Source organism: Onychomys torridus, chromosome 21, assembly GCF_903995425.1.
Source record: "Onychomys torridus chromosome 21, mOncTor1.1, whole genome shotgun sequence".
Classification (NCBI taxonomy): domain Eukaryota; kingdom Metazoa; phylum Chordata; class Mammalia; order Rodentia; family Cricetidae; genus Onychomys; species Onychomys torridus.
Genome location: NC_050463.1, coordinates 15016137 through 15036353, shown reverse-complemented (window position 1 = coordinate 15036353; position 20217 = coordinate 15016137). Strand labels below are relative to the sequence as shown.

At 41.8% G+C, this 20217-nt stretch overlaps 1 protein-coding gene and 1 pseudogene across 1 annotated transcript in view; one reads left to right on the top strand and one right to left on the bottom strand.

The window, feature by feature from the left end:
* Fshr (follicle stimulating hormone receptor) overlaps positions 1–20217 on the bottom strand; it is a 179382-nt gene that overhangs the window by 53469 nt on the left and 105696 nt on the right. The window lies entirely within an intron of this gene.
* LOC118572055 lies at positions 1884–2038 on the top strand (annotated as a pseudogene).

The following is a 20217-nucleotide window of genomic DNA, read 5'->3' as shown; positions in this document are numbered from 1 at the left end:
GATTACCGGTACTTTAAAATCTTGCTTTTCTTGGCAGTGGCTGGTGTCTCCCCTACCTCTCCTTTCTTCTTTCTCTATCTCCCTTGGATTTTCCCGCCTGGCTCCATCCTGCCCTGCCATAGGCCAAAGGGCTTTATTTGTCACCAATCAGAGCAACACATATTCACAGCATACAGAAACACATCCCCCAGCAAACTATCTGGTTGATTAGTCCATTCATTGACTGGAGGTTTCTTTTTTAGTTCTTATTTGGTTCTAGATAGTAATCTAATGTAGATGGACAGGTAGCAAAGATTTTCTCCCAGTCTGCAGTCTCTCTTCACTCTGGCTATTATTTCCTTTGTGGTGGCAAACTAATTAATTTTATGGCAATTCTTTTTTTGTGTGGGGGGAGGTCAGCTTTGTGGATTTCTTGTGCCATTGGAGTCCTATATCTTGATGTGTTTTAACTATGTTTTCATCTAACAGTTTCAAAGTTTCAGATCTGACATTCATGTCGGGGTTTTTTGGTTGTTTTTTTTCTTTTTTTTTCTTTTTTAAATTAAATTGGTTGTTAAGCATGTAGTCATGGATCTGGCTTTATTCTTTCTTCCTTTCTTCCTTCCTTCCTTCCTTCCTTCCTTCCTTCCTTCCTTCCTTCCCTCCCTCCTCCCTCCTCCCTTCCTTCCTTCCTTCCTTCTTTCCTTTCTTTCTTTTTTGGTTTTTCGAGACAGGGTTTCTCTGTGTAGCTTTGCGCTTTTCCTGGAACTCGATTTGTAGACCAGGCTGGCCTTGAACTCACAGAGATCCGCCTGCCTCTGCCTCCTGAGTGCTGGGATTAAAGACGTGCGCCACCACCACTGCCTGGCTGGTTTTATTCTTTTAATCAATTACTTTAAAAATAAGCATGGATTAAAACCTGCCCTCTCGCCGGGCAGTGGTGGCACATGCCTTTAATCTCAGCACTCTGTGAGTTCGAGGCCAGCCTGGTCTACAGAATGTGATCCAGGACAGGCATCAAAACAACACAGAGAAATCCTGTCTCGAAAAACCAAAAAAACCAAAAACCAAAACGAAACAAACAAACAGACAAAACCAAAAAACCTGCCTTCTCCATGCTATTACTAAAGTGAAGCTTGTCTTTGGTATTACAGATGGCTTGGCATAAAACACTCTCTGTTTCAGACCCTAGCTTCCCTCTTTCCGGAGAAGTCTGAAGGCTGTGGAGAATGAAGCTGTGCAGAAGCCAGAGCCTGTGAGGAGTCAGGATGGTCTGATGTTTGTACTGTGTCTCACAGACGAAACATGCTATTAGTCGGCCTCCTGGGAAGACTCTTGTGCACTTTTCATGCTCAATTGACTGTCTCAGGAAATCTCACAGGCAGCATGCGTTCAAACAGGCTGAGGGATGAGTGCCGTCTGCTTGCCTGGGACTTAGACGTTGAGGTCTAGAAGTGCTGTGGAGAATGTCTGTAGGGTAGAGACCAGAGCAGCTGAGTGAGGGGAATGAAACAGTTATCTCAGAGAGACATAGAGACCCCAGGGACTTGTGGATCTGGGGTGCAAGCATCATCTTCCACAAGCTGGTGAGTGAGGGCTTGTGAGTGAAAAGCTCTTACTTGGCAATAGCTCAGAAGGCATGTGCATGAGCTTCTAACGGAGTTGAGTAAAGGAGCTCCATGAAGGAAAGGAGATAAGGAGAGTTTAGATCTTGCGAGACCCATGAGACACTTCCTCCAGCTGCATTTCCAGGTCCATGACCATTATTAGGTTTGCTCGGCATTCATGCTGATAGTCTGTCTAATGTCAGGACACACCTCCTTAACCAAACTCAAGTCTGGACAGTTGGATGTAGTTTAAAAATATAAAAAAATAAATAAATAAATAAATAAATAAGGAACCCTATCGCTTCTCGGCCTTTTGGCTAAGATCAAGTGTAGTATCTGTTCTTATCAGTTTAAAAAGGGAACCCTAGAAAACCATTAGCATGAACTAGCTAAGAAACAGTCCTAATTTATTTCTTTCAGTAAGTAGTTCATATGTGGTAGTGTCAACTTCAGAGATAGCAGTGAGTGGTAGCCCTGGGGAGAAGAGGGTGCAGGACATGTCTGTGGCCAGATGGGGTTGGACAAAGAGGGCAGAAAATGTAAGAAATTCCCAGGTCTCCTTGTTTTCCCTCTTCTGTCTGTTCACAGTTATTTCTACAATCATTTATTGCGTGTTTACTGTTTATTAGACATCCTCTTCAATTCATTCCACATGGCTGTGAAGTTGTCATTTTGGTTCTGTATGCAGAAACAAGGCGTGGACACGTTCTTTTGCTTCCTCAGGCCATGATAGGTATTCCTCTGGACCTTGGGTTCCTCACTGTAAAATGAGGAGGTTGATGAGATAGTTTGCTAAGTCCTTTTCAGAGCAGTGCAGCAGGGTCACATCAGCAAGCACAAGTCTGCAGAAGGTTAATTTTCAGAGGTGAGGAAGCTTGATCACTTCCTATTAAGGCCCACCTCTCCTTGTTACCATGAGCATCACCGGAACCAAATTTCCAGCAATGAACCTTTAGCATTGAGCATTTGACTTCTTATTATATCCTTTCCTCTAATTATTTTACTGTGAGGTTTTTAGCCCCTAGTCAGAGGCCAGTATTGTTTTTGGTATTGTTATTCTGTAGACCTGTGATAACTCAGTTCAAAATGAGCAGCCCCAGCATTTGGCAAATTCATATAAGCTATAATGGTGGGAATATTTACAACACTGTCACATCAAGGACTAACCAGACACAATGCAGCTTAGCTTCCAAGATCAGGTAAGACTGAACACACATGGCTTGAGGCACAATAGTACCACTCTAAGTATGACAGGTTAAACATTTATGCTGGATCTCTAATCTAACTACATTCAAAATGCTCGGTTATTCCCTTGCATTCCCTCTAGTAAGGCTGGAGAAACAACTATATGGTTAAGAGCACTTGCTGCTCTTTCAACTGGAGTTTGTTTCCTAGTGCCCATGCCAAGAAGCTCACACCCTCCTGTAGCTCCAATTATAGGGGATCCACCGCCCCCTTGTAGCCACGTACCTTTACTCCCATGCTCTTATTCAAGTACAGACACACAGGCATTTACAAAATTAAAAGTAATATAAATAAAAAAATCTTTTCTTAAAAAAGTTCATCTACTAGGAACATTGATCGAACCCTGCCTTTTCCTTCAAAAGTCCTGAACAATGACCATCACTCCCTTGACCAGAAGAACACGATTGCATTCTAAAATCTCCAGTGCATGTGCCCTGGCCCCTCCCACACCCATGCTTCATGCAGGCAAATTTCCCTTTTCTTTGTACAAATGTGCATTTCCTGCACAGACAGAACCTTTAAGGTCAACTTCCTTAATCCCCAATCAAATGGTTTATAATCTCCAATGGTCACCAGGCTTTCCTTCTTTCTCTGCTATGGCTGTTCTGTCAATTTAAGGACCTCATCATATAAACATGATGTCTAGGGAAGCTATGTGCATGAGAAGTATGGAGACAGGTGCCCTGATGCTTTAGTACAGCGAAACAAATACAACCAAGTGCTTCTTCCATGATGTAGGTTAGAAAAACAACAACAACAACAACAACAACAACAACAACAACAACAACAAGACTCTGGGACGAAGGCTTAAACCATGGACAAGACTTATTGTCGTTTGCTAGGTTTGGTCATGGTGACAACCAAGAAAGGTCCGAATGAAAACCTTGGGTGAATTTCATCCCTGCTGCAATTCAGCAGATGCCACACCTAACACTGAACACTCCCTTTTTCTATCTTTCTGTCTACGCACTAGTCATTCACTGAGAGCTAAATGCATACCAAATCACGGCTAGATGCTGTCAATATAGAGGCAGATGAAGAAGATGATTCCCAGAAACTCAGTGAAATCAGACTGGGAGACATAAAATGTATAAAGACAACAGCAAATCAGTGGCCCAACCATGATGTGATAATTACTTCAACTGCAAAAAGACTCATGAGACTTTAGGGACCAGACAAGCTGAAATGGCTATCAACATTTTTTGGGGGGTACACATTTTTTTAATCAAGAATCTCACCCCCTGGAGCTGATATAATTGGATTATTCTCTCATGCTTTTCATCCCTACCATGAGTGTGAATGTCAGAGGTAAAGCTATGCTCTAAAGGAAGAACACCAGCACTGGGATGCAAGCTTTTAGAAGGGTAGAGCCCCAGGCTCTATTCAGGCCTTTCTATTGATAACTTGTATTTTATAAGATCCCTGGATGACTGCCAGTGTGTTAACTTTTGAGAGACTCAGAGCTATGGCTTAGATAGATTCAAATGTCCAAAGGTTCATGTGTTGGAAATTTGGTTCCCATTATGCTATGGGTAAGAGATGATATAACTGAAAAGAGATGGGACCTAATAGGGAGTGATTGACTGGGCCAGAATTGCCTGTGTGAGGAATTTAGTGGTGGTTTCAGCTATATTCAATTATATATTCAACTCCATATTGACAGCTTCTAGCGGTGACTTGGTATGCATTTAGCATGCAATGACTAGTGGGTAGATGGAAAGATAGAAAAAGGAAGTGGTCAATGTTAGGAGTGGCATCTGCTGAATTGCAGCAGGGATGAGATTCGCCCAAGGTTTTCCTCTGTAGCTTTGTTGATTGGCACCATGACCAAACCTAGCAAATGATAATAAGTCTTGTCTGTGGTCTAAGTTGAGTGCATTAGGTCTTGTAAAGTTGGAATAGCTTCCTCTAGAGTGGGTTGTTACACACAGAGCCTTGCTCCTCCCCAGTCTCTTCCTGGAAGGCATGCATGCACCTTCTGCATGTGAAGGGTTCCCTTTCTGCCCGTCTGCCATGTTGTGAGTCAGTCAGATCATGGTGCCATGATGGCATTCCAGTCATCAGATTTGTGAGACAAATAAGATTTTATAACTACTCATGTTAGGTGTTCTACTTTTTTTTTTCTTTAAATACATGGGGTATTCTCTAGTGAGAATTCTTTGTGTTCCCTCCCCTACCACCCCACTGAGGATCTTTCTCCAATTTATGTAGTTTGCCTTTCCTTGATTGTGTATGTTAGGGCACCCAGTGGCATTAAAATATTCAGATTATAAAATTCCATTTTTATAATAACCTAATAATTTATTTGAAAAAATTTAGTCATCTGTTCCTCTGGTAACCCAGGGGATCATAGATCCTCTGTCAGTAATCCTCACATATTACATTGGATCTGCATTCTGGAGATGAATTCCATAGTTCAAGTAAACAAGTTTCCCTCTCTCTGCAGAGAACTTCTAGAGGACAGCTCCTCTGCCTTTTGTCTTAGCATTCCCCCTCCCAGCCAGCTGTTTGCTAAATGAATGAATTAGCTCCGAGTGATTAGGGAAGAGTCTCCCACTCTGCTTTGGAGCAGCAAAGCTGTGCTCTTCAACACAGGCAGCAAACAATCTTTGCAAATCAAATTGCTTATTAACACCGGAGGGAAGCTTCTTATTCAGCAGACTCTCAGAGTGAGGGTGTTAAAAAGTAGAGAACTAACTCAGCACCTGCACAGCAAATGTTGACCGAGCAGCTCCTGTGTTTTGAGTGCTGACATGGGTGACAAGAAGCTAGAGAGAAATAAACTGGGTCCTGGGTCATGGCAGCTTTCTGACAGTCTAGTTAAATTTATGTGTTAGGCCTCATTTAGGTTACTGGAAAAAATAAAATTTGTTTTAGTAGATTGTACTTAAGTATAATGGTGTATATAGTTACACATGTTAACATATAATATACCCCATAGTTAGTATATAGTAAATACCACATATGTAATATACATATACTTAGCTACAAAGCACATTTCTAGAGGAGTTGAGAAAAAAGCCACCCACACAAGCACAACATATAATGCATGCTTCACAATGAAAAGACATATGGTACAAAAACCCACATATTGCGTACTCACATATGTAATACTAGAAGTATAGTATGAGTGTTACACAATATACATTATGAGATTCATGATTAAAAATGAGTATCATTATGTAATGTTTAATGTAATTGTAGTATAATACATATGGTGACATATTAGTACAAATACGGGCTTTGTATCATTCATGATAATGTGTATACGGCCCACACAGCTTGTCATTTCCTGTATTGTCTAACCCTCTCAGTTCTGGAAATACACTGCAGTGTAAAGTTAGGAAGCATCAGCGAGAACACTGATGAAAATACCTTCCAGAGAAGTTGATAAAGCTCTTCAAATTCACATTCATACCCTGTTAGAATCTCTCCAGGTTGATTCAGAGGCTTTAAAGTGAATAGGAGGATTTGAACAGCTCCATCTGACTACTGGAACTCTACTGAGAGTCTGTGTGTAAGTGGTTGATAATAGCCACCTCCTGGGGTTGCAAAGGGACTGGTAATCTGTGCGAAAGGAAATGCTTGTCTCATAGCAAATTCAAATGTCATCATGCTGCTGGACCACATACTTCCCTTTCCTGGTGTTTAAGACTGAATTCACCTAGGCTGATGAATTCATGAGATGCTGGCCTGGGCAACCACGGTACTGGGAAATAGATGTCGACAAATGTCCTAGGAACTCTCCTTCAGGCCCTACACAGAGAAATCCCGGTCATGTCCACTCCCATCTATAGGTCATTTGTATTCCTCAACTAGGCTATGGTATTATTCCAAACCCTGGCTCCATTCTGATTGGCACAGTGAGTCATTGGCCACACCCAGGAGATTAGGTAGGACAAGGATGGTGCCTTGGCATGGGTGACCACCCCTCCTGAAGCTGTAATCAAAGAAGTATGCTGTTCCCTTAGGAAGTGTAGCAGGCTTTCTTGGACCGCCAGCCCCCACCCAAATCATGATACAGAGACATAATATTAGTTATGAATGCTCAGCCTTATCTTCTGCTTGTCCTACTAGCATAAAGTTATAAACTTAATCTGTTTCTCTTTATCTATGTTTTGACTTGGGGCTTTTTACCTTTCTTTCCTTCTGTATGTCCTGCTTTCCTGCTTCCTCCCTGGTTGGCTAGCCCCAGGCGTCTCCTTCTCATTCTCCTTTCTTCTCTCTCTCTCTCTCTCTCTCTCTCTCTCTCTCTCTTTCTTTCTTCTCTCTCTCCTCTCTCTCTTCTCTCTCTCTCTCCCTCTCTCTTCTCTCTCTCTCTCCCTCTCTCTCCTATATTCCTCCTCCTACTTATTCTCTCTGCATGCCAGCCCTGTCTATTCATCTACTGCCTAGCTATTGGTCACTCAGCTTTTTATTAGACCAGTCAGGTGCCTTATGCAGGCAAAGCAACACATATTTATGTAATTAAACAAATGCAGCATAAACAAATGTAATACATCTTTGCCTAATTAAACAAATATTCCACAACAGGGAAGAGGGTGAGTCTAGGTGCAGCAGATCATCTTCAGAGTGATTTAGGAGCATTGCCAAAGGGCTCCTCTGACCCTTCAGATGACAGCAGATGAGTCCTTTTGCTTCCTAGCATGTCAGGGACAGTTCTTCCTTCTTAGAACTCTTTCCTTATCTGGGGCATGACCAGTTTTTGCTGGAGCTGCTCTAAAGACACCCCAAGAGGACACAGAGATAAAATCACTCTCAGTGGCCTCAGCATAATTGCACCCGCTTGGATTTTTATCTTGCATACAGTCATGAACATATTGGCTTATTTCTCATGCTTTTCCCAGCAGAGGAAGAAAAGACTGAAAAAATCATAATCATAGCAGTTAATATCTATTAAGTGTTTATTGTGTATCAGGCTCTGCCCCTTCCCATGTTTGAAGCTCACAACAGCCCCTGGAAGTCAGCGCTGTCTTTCCAGAAGAGCAAAGAGAGTCACAGGGAGATTGCCTGATTTCCTCTTACTGCCCAGTTCACTTGTAGAGTCAACAGGGAGTATGGATCCCTCTTCTACAGTCTCAGAGAATGGCAGAAACTAGGGGCCCACATTTCCAGTGCCTAAAACCTTTCCATGTTAGAAAATCCTGTTACTGCTATTTTAATCTCTAATAGAGCAGACACTTTTGGGGGGCAGGTACAGTCCTATAAACCAACTACACATCCTCCCCTCTCTCTCTCTCCCTGAGGAAGGGCACTTGAGTTCTGACAAGCCCATATACAAGTTCACATGCAAACTTTCCCTCTACAGATAAATCAAAGTCCCAAGCAGCAACCCATATGATAAGTGCTTTTTTAGTACATTTTTATGCAAGTATAAAGCGTATAAAACAGTAAAAAGATGCACCCTTGTCTTCCAAGAATCTGCAATTTAATTGGATGAAAGTCACATGTATATCATTGCTGGTTCATTGGACCAAATCAACCCTTTAATCCTGGGGTTACTTATGATCTCTCTTTGTCACTTAAATATCCAATCAGACCTTAAATCCTTTTCATTGCTTCTTCCACTGTTTCTTGTAAACATTTTCCAGCACCATTGTCCTCAGCATGATGGCTCTTTGCTATTCCCTTCATCCAGGTGTTCTTAAAAGTCTGTGCTAACTCAGGAGTGATTTGATGGGCATCATAGGTAACTGTTTTTCAAACAAATCGAGTGTGCCCTTTTGCTTGATTTAAGAAGTTGGAGTAGACCTGGGGTTGTGTATATAATGAGCATGACAGTATAATAGGCCCACAGACCTTAGCACAACTGACACCATGTTGGAGACACGATTCTCATCTTAGAACCCAGAATGTAGGCTCCCACACCTGCCAAAACAAGAACAGAGACCCAATCCATCAAAGACCTGGTTCATAGTTCCAGGATTCAGGAAATTCCCTAAATGTACTGACATCGCTTTATGGCTCCTACAGTTCTGATTCTTGCCAACTGAAGTGTGTCAACCAAGACGTGATTTCTGTGCATAAAGACAAAAAAATGGTGAGGCTCGGGCATGCATTCTTTGGGCAAGTTCCTCATGCAGGCACTGGTTGGCAATCCAGACTTTTTATTGGGCTTTCAGAGTGTTTGTGGTCTTTTGATTAAATTACCCTCCAACAGTAGTAACTGCAGAGTATTAAGTGGAGGAAAGGGTAGAGCAGAAGCTGGTGCCCGAGTTGCTGTCCACTTGTGAACATGAGTGTGGATGGTGACTGTTATTGGAAGTCATGTGTGGGGTTGTTTGGGGAGAATAAACGAGCTTAAGGTAGAGGTTAGACTTTCTCCAGGTAGAACCAGATTAGATCTGGAAGCTAGCAAGGGCGAAAATTATTTCATTACTGTGTGTGCCTGTCAGAAATGGTTTACACAGGAATCCGTTGCATTCCTAGTGATGAAAGGTGAAGGCAGTAAAGGAGATAACCATGCAGAGCCAAAAGGAGAGGGACATTGATTAGATCACTTGGTGCTACCGTGGCTTCTCAGCTTTATCGGAGGCCGAAGCTGGGGTTGGGAATGGGAGACTGGAGCAGCCAGACACACATGGGCTCACAGAGAACTGTCTCCATGTTCCACACTTGTGAGCTTGAGCTGTGTATCCCAGGCTGCAGGAGCAATGGTGCTGCTGATAATAATTAACCTTTATTAGACATTTGCTGCATAATAAACACAGTACTAAATGGTCAACACAGGCAATCTCACTAAATGGCTCTGCTGGCTTGTCCTTGTCTAGTCTGTAGTCATCGGATATGAGTGACAACATGCACTGGGCAGCCAGAGAAGGGTCTGGATTCTGATTCTTGCTCTGTATTCATTGCCTAGTGTGTATGTGACCTGGGAAAAGGTGGCTAACACTCATGGCACTTGCTGATTTCAAGATGGACAAATATACAGCCAATTAGAGATTTTGTGAGAATTATGGAGATAAATACATATGGTGTAGAATATATTTCTAGCTGTCTTCAAAAAATCTATCCACTCATTTATTGAAGCTTAGCTATGTAATATATTCCACATTATCTTTCTCTCTCTCTCTCTCTCTCTGCCTTCCCTCCCTGATTTCCCACCTCCCAGTAGGACTGGAAATTGAATACTGTACCAGTAAGTTATATTTCCAGCTTCTTAAACAATATACACACAATATATATGCATACATCATATATATTGATGCAAGGTCTTGTTAAGCTACCCACACTATTTCAGCTTCTGGAGTAACTCAGATTGCAGGAATGTGTCATTATTTTAAGCCCTGGACTCTATTTCTTTGTCTACCTTGCTGTCAAGTTGTTGCTTTGAAGAGGAACCACTCCCCCCTCCCTAGGGATATGAACAGAAGAGACCATAACTTCTTACTCTGCCTCCCCTCCCACTGGCGCCTAGAAGCAGCAGGGTCCAGAACTGAAGCTACTGTAGCCCTGGGATTCCAAAGAGAATGCAGAGGGACCACCTTGGGCCACGTGACAGGAAAGAAGTGCTTGACATTTTGATGCTTCTTGTTGTCCTCTACTGTGCCTAAAGCAAAAGGCTAGCCACCAGGGGAAAACTTGGTGTATGATCAACCAGCGCTCCTCCTGTGAGGGCTGGGGAAGAGGTTAGCATCGACCAGCTAGGGAAAAATGAACACACCCCATGGCGCTGAACACATTCTGACTCTTTCATTAATTACAAACCATACAGGAGGACTGTTTGTCCAATTAGGAGAAAACAAACAATGGCAAAATCCTCTTGACTAAATTTGTGTTTGACCTCATTTAGCCAGAAGCCACTCTCCTTAGTGGCAGTACTTTATAGAACCTGTGACTGAGCTGCCTGGCCTCTTCAAGTGAACACTGGAAGAGGTTGTTGCTCATCGAAGGACACAGAGGCTCTTGGCTTCTTTTCTTGCCTTTTCAATTATTTCACAAAAAAGCAAAGCAAAACAACAAAACTGTCTGCCAGTAAAACAACTTTTCAAGAACTGGGGGCTACTAAATTCACTACCGAACAGCCTTGGGGGCCAGGGTATTCAGATTAAGAGACCTGAGTCCCCAGCTGTCTAAAATCCAAAGACTCAGGGCTGCACAAGGCGAGATCTCCTGAACAGACGGGTGAGCGGAAGCTCTTCATCATGTTGGCAAATCACCAGAGCTGTCTAAGGTCCATTTCCATCCGTAAAGTGTTGCAGAAGTCCTCTATCCCTCAATGCATGTATCTTTAATCCTCTTTATTGGCAGGGCTGGGCTATTGAAGATCACATGAATAATGCATGTGCGGCACTAGAACAAGACACATGGCCATATGCAGAGGTCACGCTGCTTCCTGTCACTCCCATTACTTCACTGAGTCAGGAGACCCAGGCTGCACTCCTGACTTTGCCACTAATTAACCACCTTCCTGGAGTCAAATCAGTTATCTTCTCTGGGCCTCTGCTCCTCATCTATAAAACAACACTGTTGATTCAAATGATCTCTAGGGTCTCTTCTTGCCTCAGAATTTTGTGATTTTAATTATTTCTGTTATTAAAAGGCAGCCAGCCACATCGTGGGCAGTACTCCATGACAGCCAACTTCCATTTCTAATGGGCCTGGAGCGAGGAAGACCTCCAGGAAGCAACTTTCTCAAGGGCCTGCAACTGTTCTCTGGAGAGCTCTCATGGGGCAGATCCATGAAAGAACAGCATCAGGGTCTCAGCAGCAGCCATTCTTTCAATTCTTTCAAAGCCCTGGGCTAGGTGAGAACCCATAGCATGAACTGCCATTCTCTTGAAGACTGTGTTTTATTGTCAACATAGCAGGTTTTTCATTGATGCCTCTAGCAAGGCGGTGTTGATTTCTTCCTCCATTGACACATAGCCAGAGCCTCTTTACCAGAAGAACAAGTGTGCAAATGTGTGTGCCTGTGGATGTGTGTGCATGTGTGTATGTGTGTATGTAGTAATTACTAAAGGCCATCCTGTTCACTGCTCTCATCTCACCGCACCCCAAAACCTCCCTTAATAATTTCCTGCTTATGGTATCCTCTTGCCCCCCCCCCGTGCCACACCTGTAACACTGCCCCCTCACCAACTGCCTCCCTCCTCGTCAAGCCTTTGCTTTGGCTCTGTAATTCATAATTACTCTATATTTTATAACCTTCCATTTTCTACCTCATTAACTCTTACACTTGGCATGAAAGTGCTTTCTTTATGAGTCAGTGAAGGAGCTGTGTTTGGCCACTTCTGAATTTGAGTCATACTGACGGACTTTCCTCTTAGAATGTTTATATTAAGTAATGCTGTTGTTCAAGCTGTCCTTTGCGACCCTTCAGAAACACAGAGGTCATTTTGGGTCCCCATGTTGAAATGCTAGTGCATGTGTGTGTGTGTGGGGGGGGGTATGTGCATGTGAGTGTAGATGCCTGCAGAGCCCAGAAATGTTAGATCCCCTTGAACTTGGAGTTACGGGCAATTGTGAGCTGCCTGACATGGGTGCTGGGAACAAGCCTCAGGTCCTCTGCAAGAGCAACAAATACTCTCTCTTAAACACTGAGCCATCTCTCCAGCCTGAGCCCTGGTATTTATTGTCATAATTATTGGAGTCTAATCTAGAACCAATTCCCAGGGTGACTTTGGTGTATTCATAGGGTACACCTATATAGTGCCCAGGCATTCCATGAGTATGTGTGTTGAGTGGGCATTTGCCTTCTGCAGGGCTTGAAGCTCTTTGGCATTGAATTATGTGTAGCAAGAGTAGACTTTCTCCCTATTCTCGAGCAATGGAGCGAAAGGAAATCCCAGGCTCATTCTGAGGTATCTCTTCAAGTAATTTCCAGGAGAAACTTCTCTAGTCACCCAGAATTAAGGCATTCCATCCTCCCAGCTTCCTTAGGACATTGCTTGTGCCTTTATCAGAATGGTTTATCACAGTGACACCAGTGGTCACACCAGCTACACCACTGTTTGTAGGTCCCTGACTGCTGATGATCCTGCTGGTCACACTCCTCTTATACCAGGCTGTCCACGTCACACTCATCAGGCTCTCCATGTGTGTTAAGTTGGGGGAGCAATGAGGAACAATGATTCGGTAGTTTTGACACCAAATCTCAAATTCCATTGTCCTTCTGTCCATACACAAGAGAGTGATTTCTGACTTCAGGGAGCTTTGAATCCATCAGGAAGAGGCATTGCCTTCTGCAATGCATTTCCAGCAAGGATGGCTCCCTGTAACCTGCCTGATTAGAGACTAGTAATCACCGATGGTTGGTAGACGAAAGGAATTGCAAAAGCACAGTTTGTCATTCATTTACCCAAGAAGGCTGGCAGAGCACATGAAGGCCAGCAAATTACAGAAGAAAGGAGGGACAGTTGTCACCGAACTCCATGCTGGTTTTCTTCCGGGCGCACTGCTGTGTCCCAGTGTTACAGGCTCCCCACGTGCCTGGCTTTCGGTTTCGCACGTTCTACTTCTGCATGGGATATTTTGTCTTTTTCTCTCCTTCCTCTTTTCTTTCTTTTTAAAAAGTTTATTCTATTATTTCTGTGTGTGTGTGTGTGTGTGTGTGTGTGTGTGTGTGTGTGTGTGTGTATCTGAGTATATGTGTCCATGCAGTGGATGCCCACAGAGGCCGGAAGAGGGCATCAGGTCCTCTGAAGCTGGAGTTACACACAGCTATAAACTACCTGACAGGGGTTCTGGGAACTGAACTCTGGTCCTCTGCACAAGTGCTCTTAACAGTTGAGCAGTCTCTCCCACCCACACTGTTCTTTGTTTACTTCTGGACAGGGTTGACTGATGTCCACTTGCTGTGTAACTAAGGGTGCCCTTTAACATGTTCTTCTGCCTTACCTTACTGCCTGAGTGCTGGGATTACAAACGCACATGATATGCCTGACTTATACAGTGCTCTACACTGAACCCAGAGCTTTGAGCATGCTACACAAGCACTCTGCTAATGGACTACATCAATGTCCTAAAGAGAGCAACTGCCCCACACAATAAGGAACCCCTACAGGGTCAACCCCTGACTTTAACACCTTGCTCTAACCAGCTGAGATAACTGGCCATTCTTGTTCCTCTTTCTTTCCCCCCCCCCAAAAAAAATAAGTGAGTGTTTGGGGGAGGGAATGAATATAGTCAGAACAAATGTGCTTTTGGTAGAAATTGTGGGGCCAATTTATTATATCAAATCCTGATTTACATGTCAGAATTCATTTAAATGCATTAGTTTTATAATTTGCATATCAATTATGTTTTTCTCTGTCACCGACTACATGCAACCCCCTTCCCCCACCTTAGGATCATTGTGTCTTTAAATATAAGACATAAGACTCAGGAATTACCATAGCAACTTGTTCTCCCATTAGACTACAATTGCTGACAATCAATATGATTAGACAAGGTCGGTGATGGGGTAAGTCCCACAGCGTGTGAAGAGTGCTGCCGGTGTGCAGTGAGGACATGGGAACCCACTGGAAATTTCACCCCGAGTTGCACGTGATTCCTTTGCTGCTGTCTGTGTAACCTAAAGATACCTCTTATAGGAGCAACAGTTTATAATCTGCCAACAGGAGGCTGGTCCTCAAATGCTTGGTAAACTAAAGATGGAAAACCATGCATTTGAAAGGGGAGAAAAATGGCAGCAGAAGAGTGGGTAACGAAGAGGCAAATTCAGGAGAGTTGTTTTCAGCTAGAACAGGGAGGAAGCTATGTGAGGAAAGGGGCGGTCTGTACTCAGCTTGCCTGGACTGGAGGCTGTGAGCTACATGGGAAGCATCATGGGAAGCGTAGTTGAGTTTGTAGCCTGCATCTCTGGGCCTGCTCAATGCTTTCCTCTCTTCTCTTTCTCTCTATAAGTCTCTGTTCCAAAGCAGAGAAACTCATTCACACTCAACCAATTATAGTTAGTGTCTGATTACCAAGGGAAGCTTGACCACAGTGGGGGAGGTGTGTCTTCGTAGGGAGTGGAGCTTCAATAATGAGATTCTGTGAAAATGAGGTACAAAGGAGCAGGTAGAGATGTTCTGGGAACCTTTGAACTTTTTCTACCACACCCTAAGTCACATCTTTGGCCTGCTGTGGTGTCATAACCAGTTAGCCATAAGCTTCAGGTCCATACCTACCACTGCAGGAAAAGAGAAATTGAGATTATTGTCCTAGGAGTTAGTGTGTACATGCACCTTAGGCGTGGTGCAAACCTAAGGTAGGCACACAGCGCGCTGTCTGGAAGCATTTGTGTTGAGAATACAAGATCTATAGTTTGGAGCACTGAAGTGTTTATTTTTATTCAGTAGGGAACTGAGAGTAATTGCCTCTTTATATGAACACACCTCTACCCGTTCTCTTTCTCTCTCTTTTCTTCTTTTCTGGCTATTCTCAACTTCCGGAATGAGTGGGAGAAGCAGTTCTCACACAAGAGAGTCTGTCTGTCATGGGGTATTTTGATTGCACTCTGACAGACACTCTGGAGACTGACAGTAATCAGAGGGCAGAGTCAACATTCTGCTGGCCAGAATTAACCATAGAGTTCTTGGTGGACCCAGATTAAGATAGAGAGACACAGGAAGGAATAGGGAGGATTTAGAACGATTTGAGGGCCTTTTTAATCTGGAAGTGTGGAGAGCAGGGTCAGCTTCTTCTGTCATTCTTTGGATTTATCAGGCTTTTACTGAATATCTGACTCCTGAGTTCTACTTAATAATAGCACAGTATAAGTAATCACTCTATCTGGCATATCATCTGGTATCCAGGCAGGGTAAAATCACAAGGTGGCTTTTAAAGCTGCCACTTTTCTACCCTGCTACATACGGGTCACCTGCTTTTCCCACCAGGGCCTTTTCCTGATGCTGTCTTTCTGTAACAGCTGTACCTTGGGCTATCCACCTGGGCCCCAAAAGCTGTAGTCAAGGCACCCGCCTGCTCTGCAGCAGCCTAAATTAGCCATTCATCGCCAGCTCTGTCATTTAGGTGGCTCAGTGCCCTGCCATGCCATGTCCTAGCCATGCAGGCTTCTTCTACCCATTTCCCTAAGTCTGCTTTTCGGGTGTCTCACTTCCCCCTCCCCATGCAGCATGTGAGCAGCTGTAGTTATCCTTGGCCCAGGCCTACAGCACAGTAACAACCTGCTGCATCATGCTAGCCCAGCTTTGAGCACCCTGCCATGCCTGCCCTCCATGCCCAAACAGCCAAGCATCATCCCTGCAGCTGGCTGAACCCCCTCTCTCCCCACAGCTCAGCCATTGCTGCTGTGGAAAAATGGGAAAGTCAGCAGATTTGGTGAGACACCTGGAAATTCTTATGGGGTAGAATTAGGTTTTATTAAAAAAGAAATCTTCCCCACATTAGGAATGGGGAACAATATTATGATGCAGGAAGTTAGGACTCTGTGTGGTTCCACAATGGATGATTTGAAAATGGAAAAATTAAATAAAGGATAATCAACTTAGCTGGGATTGACATAATGTCAATTATAATTATTATCAGCTTGGTAATTCATGCTTTATCCTTAAAAAAGTGTTTTGATATCAATGCCAAATATTAAAATTTGACTAATAAGATACAATGCTTAGAAAGACCTACAAATGAAACTAAGAAAAATATTCACACACAGAGGAAAAATTTAGAGTAGAACCTACCACATCATTTTATTACAAAACTGAAGGGGAGTGGTCCAAAGTTATTAGAAAACCAACCTTATTTTATCAAGTTACCATACAAGATTGACCACCAGATGATAGGCACCCCCAAGACTATGCAGAAGTTTCCTGAGATTCTGTAATAATGTTAGATTTGAAGAGATTTAAGGAAGCAATAGGTTCATATGGTATACATTCACCCTTTGTGTGAAACAAATGTTAAATTCATGGGCAACTTAGAACAAACTTATTCTACAAGATTGGAAAGATTTAGCTACAGCAATATTGGAATCTGGTCCTCAGTTACAATGGAAAACAAGGTGGAGATAGAAAAATGAAGTAGAACTAGAGGTATTGACATTTCCCAAGGTCAGCTCCTTGGTGAAGGCCAGTATGCTGATTTGCAAAGACAGTTTAGATTTGATGACACTTTGGCTCTATGCTGTATAGCAGTTTTGAATGTTGGGACAGGGTTGAAGAATCAGAAAAGAGGATTGAGTCCTTTAATAAAATTCTGCAAGGCCCCAAAGTAGCCTTCACTGTTTTGTTTGTTTGTTTGTTTATTTTGTTTGTTTGTTTTTTTACAAAGATTGGCTTCAGCTGTAAATAGAATGATATCAGATCCAGAAGTTAGTCAAATATCAATTGAATCTTTGGCTTTTAAATATGCTAATTCAGAATGCAAACGGGTGATTAGGCCTCTAAAGGCAAGATCAACATCCATAGATGAATGGATCCAAAATATAGCTCGTATTGGATCACATACTTATGATGATACTTGGATAGGAGAAGTGATTTCTAAAAATTTTAAGAAAAACCAAAAGGTCAGGTATTTTAATTGTAGTAAACAAGGTCACCTGAAAATGGATGATAGACAAGGTGTTCCTAGAAACAATTTTCTAGAGATACTCCAAACAGAAGACCCCAGCTTTCTGGAATATGCAGAGGATATGGCAAAGGCTGATATTGGACTAATAAAAGCAGATCAATATGTGACAGGCAAAGTAACTCTTTGCCATCAGGAAATGCCTTAGAAGGCCTTTCACAGCCAATGTCAAATCTGGTTCAATCATTTCCTGTCAGCATCAGGGGAACTCCTCCACAGAGCAATTTAAAGACTTACTGCCTATTGTTAAAAACCACACTGCTCTGGATGACAGAGCAGCTTTAGCAGATAAAACAAAATTTTCAGGAGAGACATAAAACAAGTATTTTAGCATACTTCCATAAGTGATCAAAGATCAAGGCTAAAAATACAAATAAATGACATTGTAATGAAAGGCTTACTAGACATAGGCATGGATGATTCTGTTCAAAAATCAAAATTATATGCTGGTCTTATGGTATTATGAGATTTTTCCAGAACTTCTTAGTGTAGTTACTGACTCTAAATATGCAGAAAGAGTTGTTTTACATATTAAAACAGCTGGATTTTCTCTAGATGATTCAGAATTAATTTTGTTATTTATTCAATGTGAGAAATAATTAGAAACAGAAATCATTCCTTGTATATAATATGTATATGATCCCATAATGACCTACCAGGACCTCTAGCACAAGATAATGATGAAATTGATCAGCTATTGGTAGGAAATGTGCTAGAAGCTTCAGAATTTCATAGGAAACACCATGTTAATAGCAAAGGTTTAAAGAAAAATTAAGATTTTTCCAACATTTGTCAATAAGCCAAGGAAATTATAAAGAAATGTCCTACTTGTTCTTTGTGTAACAAAGTTCTACTACCTTCAGGAAGTAACCCCAAAGATACTCAAAGAAATGAAATTTTTCAAATGAATGTGTTTTATTTTACAGAGTTTGGAAAATTAAAGTATGTGCACCATACTATAGATACATATTCAGGATTTCAATGGGCAATGGCTTTGAGTTCTGAAAAGGCTGATTCTGTATAAAGCATATTACAGGTATACCACACAATCCTACAGGAAAAGCAGCTATAGAAAGATCTAATTGCATTTTAAAAGATATACTTAATAAACAGAAAAGGATACTAAAGACCCCCAGAGATAGATTACACAATACTTTATTAACTTAAAAAGTTTTTAATGCTAATGGGAAAGGAATGACAGCTGTAGAGAGATATTGGATAGTAGAAAATCTGCTGAATTAAATTAGCCTGTATATTTTAAAGATGTATTGACCTCATAATGGAAACCAGGACATATGTTACAATGGGGAAGAGGTTTTACTTTTGTTTCCACAGGAGAAGAAAAGCTATGGATACCATCAAGATTTATAAAGATTAGATTCAAACAAGAGAGATCTCTTGATTAGGAGAAGTGATAGTTCATCAAACAACCTGGCCATTTAATCTAAACAAACTCATAATACTAACAAATGCCTTTAATTTATTAGATATAATATGCCAAAAAAGGAAACACCCCAAAGTTAGGGTTTGGGAAGGATATTGTTTTTGTCTTTCCAGGAGAATAAAAGCATCCAACTATGAAATCTTAAAATCACTGGACAAATGAGACATCTGAAGAAGAAGGACAAATCATCCAGAGAAAATATCCCAAGAAAAAGACTAAATTGGCCTAATGGTATAGCACATTTCCAACAGGACAAAATTTCATAAATCTTCCCAAATGCTTGTTTCTGCTCTTCTCTACACACATAAAGCAAATGGTCTTTTTGTAGTCTCAATTTAACTAAAAATTAAAACTGGCTTTGGAATTGGACCATGGCTCTCTCCTTCTCTAAACCCAAGCATACTTGTTAAAAGAAAATTCAAAATCTCTATCTTATTTTAGAAGAGCCATTGGCATGGGACAGAAGAAAAAAAATTAAGAGACTATTCTATTGTCACTAATCTCATAATCTTTTGGTTTTATTTTGACTCTTTAAATTTTTTCTTAATGTATAAATACTATCTCAAAATTTATAAGGTAAACATATATGCATGTGTAGATTAATTTCTAACCTATCTTATTAAATAAAAAAACACAGAGCCAGAAATAGGGGTGAAAATCTGGCAGAGATTAGAGTAATCAGAACAGCCACCAGCTAACCTTACCTCACCACACTTCAGCTTCCAAAGTGAGCTACTTCCTGTCTATCTGTACCTTTATTGCCTTGCTGTTCTGTCCTCTCATTAGCTCTTAGCCCAGCTACCTCACTTCCTTGTCACTGCCTGTCTGTATAGATCTCCAGGTCTCTGTGGTTGATACTGGGATTAAAGGTGTGTGTCACCATTCTTGGCTCTGTTTCCTAGTGTGGCCTTGAACATACAAGAGAACTTGCCTGCTAAGTGATTGAATTAAGGGCATGTGTTACCATTGCCTGACTTTTGTGTTTACTTAAAATGACTTGCTTTTTCCTCTGATCTCCAGGAAAACTTCATTTATTTACATACAAATAAAATATTACTACATTTCAGCACAAATAAAATATCATCACGTGTGTGTGCGTGTGTGTGTGTGTGTGTGTGTGTGTGTGTACATATATATGTATTCAAACTTCATGTAGAGTACTAGTTCTAGAAATATGTTTCATATAACTTCCTGTATATGATTTTAGGCTTGAGTCCGAAGCAGGTAACTAGGAATTAAGCTTGTGTATCCCAGATGTATTTAATAGATTATGGTCCTTTAACCTCTCAGAGATCTGTGGCATTTGAGATTTAAAATGTTTAGGTTTTCTGCAGTGACCTATGGACATTCCTAGGAATGACCTTGGAGCTCTCTAAGACGATGATGGAACCCCACAATGATGAATGCACCTGGATTGTGGTAATGCCACTT